Raw genomic sequence first — 6719 nt, forward strand, 5'->3', positions numbered from 1 at the left:
GGTACTGTGGGTTTATTTAAGAGGTCGGGTTTCAGCGGTTTTCAGAGGATGGGCATGATAATGCATGAAGGGCACATGAACCTGCAGGAGCGAGTCACTTCTTCAGTGTTTGCATAGAACGACAGGCTGTTTTACAGGTTCACGTCAAAGTTCGTTGCACTCTGTGAGTGGGACATCGTGGAGTTGTCAATCATGGTGGAAAGGTCTTGTAGCTGTCAGGCCTTCCCCAGGAGGAAGAGCAGCTCCGTTTTTTTTAGGTTGAGCTTGTAGGACTATAGGCTGACATCCTAGCTGAAATATCTGCCAGGCACGCAGAGATGCGTGTCGCCACCTGGGCATAGCCGCGTGAAGTAGGGGTGCTGACGGTGCTGCAGCACCCGCTGAAAAATAAAAATAATGTCACTGGGCCTTTAATAGTCCTATATTAGTGGACCTATATAGCAGTCTGCAGCGCTGGGCCTTTAATAGTCCTATATTAGTGGACCTATACAGCAGTCTGCAGGGCTGGGCCTTTAATAGTCCTATATTAGTGGACCTATATAGCAGTCTGCAGGGCTGGGCCTTTAATAGTCCTATATCAGTGGACCTATATAGCAGTCTGCAGCGCTGGGCCTTTAATAGTCCTATATTAGTGGACCTATATAGCAGTCTGCAGGGCTGGGCCTTTAATAGTCCTATATTAGTGGACCTATATAGCAGTCTGCAGCGCTGGGCCTTTAATAGTCCTATATTAGTGGACCTATATAGCAGTCTGCAGGGCTGGGCCTTTAATAGTCCTATATTAGTGGACCTATATAGCAGTCTGCAGCGCTGAGCCTTTAATAGTCCTGTATTAGTGGACCTATATAGCAGTCTGCAGGGCTGGGCCTTTAATAGTCCTATATCAGTGGACCTATATAGCAGTCTGCAGCGCTGGGCCTTTAATAGTCCTATATTAGTGGACCTAAATAGCAGTCTGCAGGGCTGGGCCTTTAATAGTCCTATATTAGTGGACCTATATAGCAGTCTGCAGGGCTGGGCCTTTAATAGTCCTATATTAGTGGACCTATATAGCAGTCTGCAGCGCTGGGCCTTTAATAGTCCTATATTAGTGGACCTATATAGCAGTCTGCAGGGCTGGGCCTTTAATAGTCCTATATTAGTGGACCTATATAGCAGTCTGCAGGGCTGGGCCTTTAATAGTCCTATATTAGTGAACCTATATAGCAGTCTGCAGCGCTGAGCCTTTAATAGTCCTATATTAGTGGACCTATATAGCAGTCTGCAGGGCTGGGCCTTTAATAGTCCTATATTAGTGAACCTATATAGCAGTCTGCAGCGCTGGGCCTTTAATAGTCCTATATTAGTGGACCTATATAGCAGTCTGCAGCGCTGAGCCTTTAATAGTCCTATATTAGTGGACCTATACAGCAGTCTGCAGGGCTGGGCCTTTAATAGTCCTATATTAGTGGACCTATATAGCAGTCTGCAGGGCTGGGCCTTTAATAGTCCTATATTAGTGGACCTATACAGCAGTCTGCAGCGCTGGGCCTTTAATAGTCCTATATTAGTGGACCTATATAGCAGTCTGCAGCGCTGGGCCTTTAATAGTCCTATATTAGTGGACCTATATAGCAGTCTGCAGCGCTGAGTCTTTAATAGTCCTATATTAGTGGACCTATATAGCAGTCTGCAGGGCTGGGCCTTTAATAGTCCTATATTAGTGAACCTATATAGCAGTCTGCAGGGCTGGGCCTTTAATAGTCCTATATTAGTGGACCTATATAGCAGTCTGCAGCGCTGGGCCTTTAATAGTTCTATATTAGTGGACCTATACAGCAGTCTGCAGCGCTGGGCCTTTAATAGTCCTATATCAGTGGACCAAGAAAAGATTCTTACAAAATTTGGAAAGGAGAAAAGTAGTTGAGTGTCATCCGCATAGCAATGATAGGAGAGACCATGTGAGAATATGACAGCCGAGTGACTTGGTGTATAGAGAGAAGAGGGCCTAGAACCGAGCCCTGAGTATTTGGTGCAGAAAGATCCTCTCCATGTCACCTGGTAGGAGAGGCCTGCCAGGTGGGATGCAGTCCAAGAGTGTGCAGAGCCTGAGACACCCAGCTCTGAGAGGGTGGAGAGGAGGATCTGATGGTTCACGGTGTCGAAGGCAGTGGATAGGTAAAGGAAGATAAGGAGATAGGAGTCTGCTTTGGCAGTGCCAAGAGCCTCCGTGACCTTGGGAAGAGCAGTCTTATCAATATTCACATCAATATTCACATCAATAAATGAAAAAGCAAAACACAATCATAGAAAACAAACACATTCTTCAGTAAAAAAGGTCTTGAATCAGTCTTTTGAATAGTGCTACTGGCACCAAGTCATCCAACTATAGAGAGCCTTGGAGATCATTCTACATATAAGGTGCAAAAAAACTAAAAGCAGATTTATCTCTCCTTGGACATCGTAGGGATCTCCAGAGTTAGCTATCCCTGAGACCAGGTCTGGTATCTTGTACGTCTGTAACGATGAAGTAAGGTATAGCGGAAGTTTATGCAGGAGGGCTTTATAAACAAAAAGAGTGCAATGGAACGATCAAAGATGAGACTTCAAAGATGGCCAGCTTACTTTCTGATACAGAATACATTGATGTGTCCTGAACCCATCCATTCATTGATTGAACCCATCACCTGTAATAAAGCGTAGTGCGCGAAGATGAACTGCCTACAATGGCTTCAATACAGTGGCAGCTTCACCTGGTGGGCAGCGTTCTCTTTCAGCACCAATGGAATGAACCCAAAACTGAAACTTCTGTCCAACCGGTGCGACAGGCGAGTTAAATCAAGCGTACCTATATATTCTAGAGAAGTTATGCATTAATCCACTAGGGGGCGACACAAATACACACAGACCTCTTCATGTCACATGATGTCTGGACTGAACTGTAGGCAGTAGGGGTTATTCTCAACCCCTAATTGCATGATAATGAGTTTGTGTTTTTCTGACGGTTGACCACTCATATGGAACCTTATTGGATCAGAACTTTTGCCCAACATCTATCAAATTTGCACTGGTCATCTTCCCTCCATTCTTTTGACTGTCATGATCTAATTCTTAAAGATATTACTTTTTGCAAAAACTTTATGGGTTGTGTTCAAAACTTTGAATTGTTATATATATGGGGGATACAACCTTCCCAGCTCTGCAGATTTTGCTGCGAAGAGACAGAGTCATTAGATCATTTATTTTGGTACTGTCCATATGTAGCTTGTTTTTGGTCACAGGTCCAGGAATGGCTGAAGAATTGTACCATTTACCTGGAGCCAACTCTGCAGATAGCAATACTGGGTGATTTGTAAAGTCATAGTCAATCGATCAATAATATAATAATACTTTTAGCAAAAAATTGTATCTTTAATTTACAATCTGTAGAAACTATGAGAATAAAATGGTTCAGAACTTTTGTGAAACTTCACAGCACAGTTGAAAAATATATTGCAAATAGAAATCCAACATGGATGGTGTTGAGAGATAGATGGGAGAGGTAGAATGGATCTGAAGGGTGGGACTAATAACAACAAGATAACTCATGTAAAATGTACTGTGTCCGTAAACTGTATATATATTCAGAATTTTTGTGAAACAGCACAGTTAAAAATATATGGCATGTTAAAATCTAACTGGATGGACATCAGAAATAGATAGTGGAAGGACAGGACTAAAAACAAAACATATATAACTATTGTAAAATAGACTGTGTCCGTAAAATGTATATAGTATGTATAAGCTGGAAGTGTTTACTCCACTAGTGTTTACTCCACTAGTGTTAACTCCATTAGTGTTTACTCCAATTAAGGGAGGGGTGGTAGGGTCAGTGGAAAATAATAAAGGAAAATATATTTTTAAAATATATCTATACGGTACTAGTGAAAATTTTGGACACACCTACTCATTCAAGGGTTTTTCTTTATTTTTACTATTTTCTACATTGTAGAATAATAGTGAAGACATCACAACTATGAAATAACACATATAGAATCATACAGTAACCAAAAAAGTGTTAAACAAATAAAAATGTATTTTAGATTTTAGATTCTTAAAAGTAGCCACAATTTGTATTGATGACAGCTTTACACACTCTTGGCATTCTCTCAACCAGCTTCATGAGGAATGCTTTTCCAACAATCTTGAAGGAGTTCCCACATATACTGAGCACCTGATGGCTGCTTTTCCTTCACTCTGCGGTCCAACTCATCCCAAACAGTCTCAATTAGGTTGAGATCAGGTGATTGAGGAGGTCAGGTCATCCGATGCAGCACTCCATCACTTTCCTTGGTCAAATAGCCCTTACACAGCCTGGAGGTATGTTTTGGGTCATTGTCCTGTTGAAAAACAAATGATAGAGCAAACCAGATGTGATGGCGTATCGCTGCAGAATCCTGTGGTAGCCATGCTGGTTAAGTGTGGGACTACTCTGCGTCCCACAAAGACACGGCGGTTGGAACCTAAAATCTTACATTTGGACTCATCAGACCAAAGGACAGATTTCCACCGGTCTAATGTCGATTGCTTGTGTTTCTTGGCCCAAGCAAGTCTCTTCTTCTTATTGGCGTCCTTTAGTAGTGGTTTCTTTGCAGCAATTTGACCATGAAGACCTGATTCACGCAGTCTCTGAACAGTTGATGTTGAGATGTGTCTGTTACTTGCATTTCTTTGGGCTGCAATTTCTGAGGCTGGTAACTCTAATGAAATTATTCTCTGCAGCAGAAGTAACTCTTGTAGCGGTCCTCATGAGAGCCAGTTTCATCATAGCGCTTGATGGGTTTTGCGACTGCAATTGAATAAACTTTTGCCAGATTGACTGACCTTCATGTCTTAAAGTAATGATGGACTGTCGTTTCTCTTTGCTTATTTGAGCTGTTCTTGCCATAATAACTTGGTCTTTTACCAAATAGGGCTATCATCTGTATACCATCCCTACCTTGTCACAACACAACTGATTGGCTGAAATGCATTAAGAAGGAAAGAAATTCCACAAATTAACTTTTAACAAGGCACACCAGTTTATTGAAATGCATTCCAGGTGACAACCTCATGAAGCTGGTTGAGAGAATGCCAAGAGTGTGTAAAGCTGTCATCAAGGCAAACGGTGGCTACTTTGAAGAATCTCAAATATAAAATATATTTTGATTTTTGTTTAACACTTTTTTGATTACTACATGATTCCATATGTGTTATTTCACAGTTTTGATGTCTTCACTATTATTCTACAATGTAGAAAATAGTAAAAATACAGAAAAACCCTGGAATGCGTAGGTGTGTCCAAACTTTGGACTGGTACTGTATATGTACCGTATGTATATTTATATACATATGTGTGTGTGTGTATGTATGTTTGTATGTGTATGTATGTGTATATATAAAAACACTTTCTGGTTTGTTAGTGCATCCTGTGAACGGTCAGTATCTCACCAGAACGATACAAATGATCTGTGGTCGATTCAACATTGAACATCATAATAAAGGTGAACACATTTTCTTCTAGTCAGAGAAATTAAGAATATGCCAAAACATTTGTTTAATTCATGTTGTTTATTAATCCCCCCCCAAAACCTGTGAGAATTGTTGTCAATTATATCATTTTATTCAACTCTTATTTCCACTGTTTGTCTTGGAGAGAAGGGAGGATATTTTCCCCTCGTGGAAGAAGGGGCGGTGCCTCTGGCTGAGCCTTTGTGGATGAGGCTCTCCAGCTGTTCAGAGTTCCTGCCTCCCTGTACTGTCTGGCTGAACGGGTGGAGATGGTAACAGGGTGCTGTAATAATGCCCTACAGGCTTTTTCTTTCCTCTGACTCTCATGGGACCTTTCTTAGATTCTCTCGAGAGGAAACTCTGAGCTTGTTCTAGTTTTGGACCAAATATGGAAGTATGGCCATTTGATCTTCTTTCTCTTGCTTTAGAGAATACATTTCATTAACTTCTCTGATTATAATATATCATAATGTTATTATATCTCTAACGATTATAGAAAACTAAACTAGCCTTGTCCTGGCAAATCTATTCATCTGGGTTCACTGGGACAGGGTGTCCAGCTGGTTTTACAAAGACAATGCAATTCTATGGTACAGTATTTGATCTCATAAGTCATTGCATTCATGACAACAGAAGCAGACAGGACATTTTATTAACTGCACAAGGTTATTGGTCTAACAAAGAAGTCATTAGATATGATAGCTTCAAGTGTATGCAAAGTGCTGCTGGTTTGAACTTTTCAAAATAGACTCTTAAATATAGGGTTAGAAAACGTTTGCATTGTGGTATACCAATGTTTTGACAAAACATACTGGACTCAAGGGCCAGGACTACACTCTGGTGTTCTGAAACTTGAACGTGTTAGTCGTTACCAGATGAGTCATCACAGGATGTTGAGACGTGTACTGAGCCTGTACTCAGAAGTCTAAGGCGTAGCCTACCATGCAGTACAGAACACCTTGTGCTGTAACTGTACATGTGGCATTCTTTATTTTAAGGGAAAGGTGATTCTTAAAAAATGTGAATGAATTAATACTTCATGACGATGTACTTCATATCTGTTATATGGACACTTTAGATGTCTTTTTTCCCCAAAACTACCAGGTAAATACAACTAATTCCCATGAAATGTTCTAAGTCAGTGTTAAGATGTTTTCCATTTGTTCCAGTTGAAATGTATCAACGTTGTGAGGATTCTGAAGAAATGCAGA

General features: G+C 40.8%; 1 protein-coding gene across 1 annotated transcript in view; it reads left to right on the plus strand.

Moving 5' to 3' along the window:
* Positions 1–6719, plus strand: part of LOC120048907 (probable E3 ubiquitin-protein ligase MID2) — a 1198409-nt gene that overhangs the window by 978865 nt on the left and 212825 nt on the right. The window lies entirely within an intron of this gene.

The sequence above is a fragment of the Salvelinus namaycush genome, chromosome 5, assembly GCF_016432855.1.
Source record: "Salvelinus namaycush isolate Seneca chromosome 5, SaNama_1.0, whole genome shotgun sequence".
Lineage (NCBI taxonomy): Eukaryota > Metazoa > Chordata > Actinopteri > Salmoniformes > Salmonidae > Salvelinus > Salvelinus namaycush.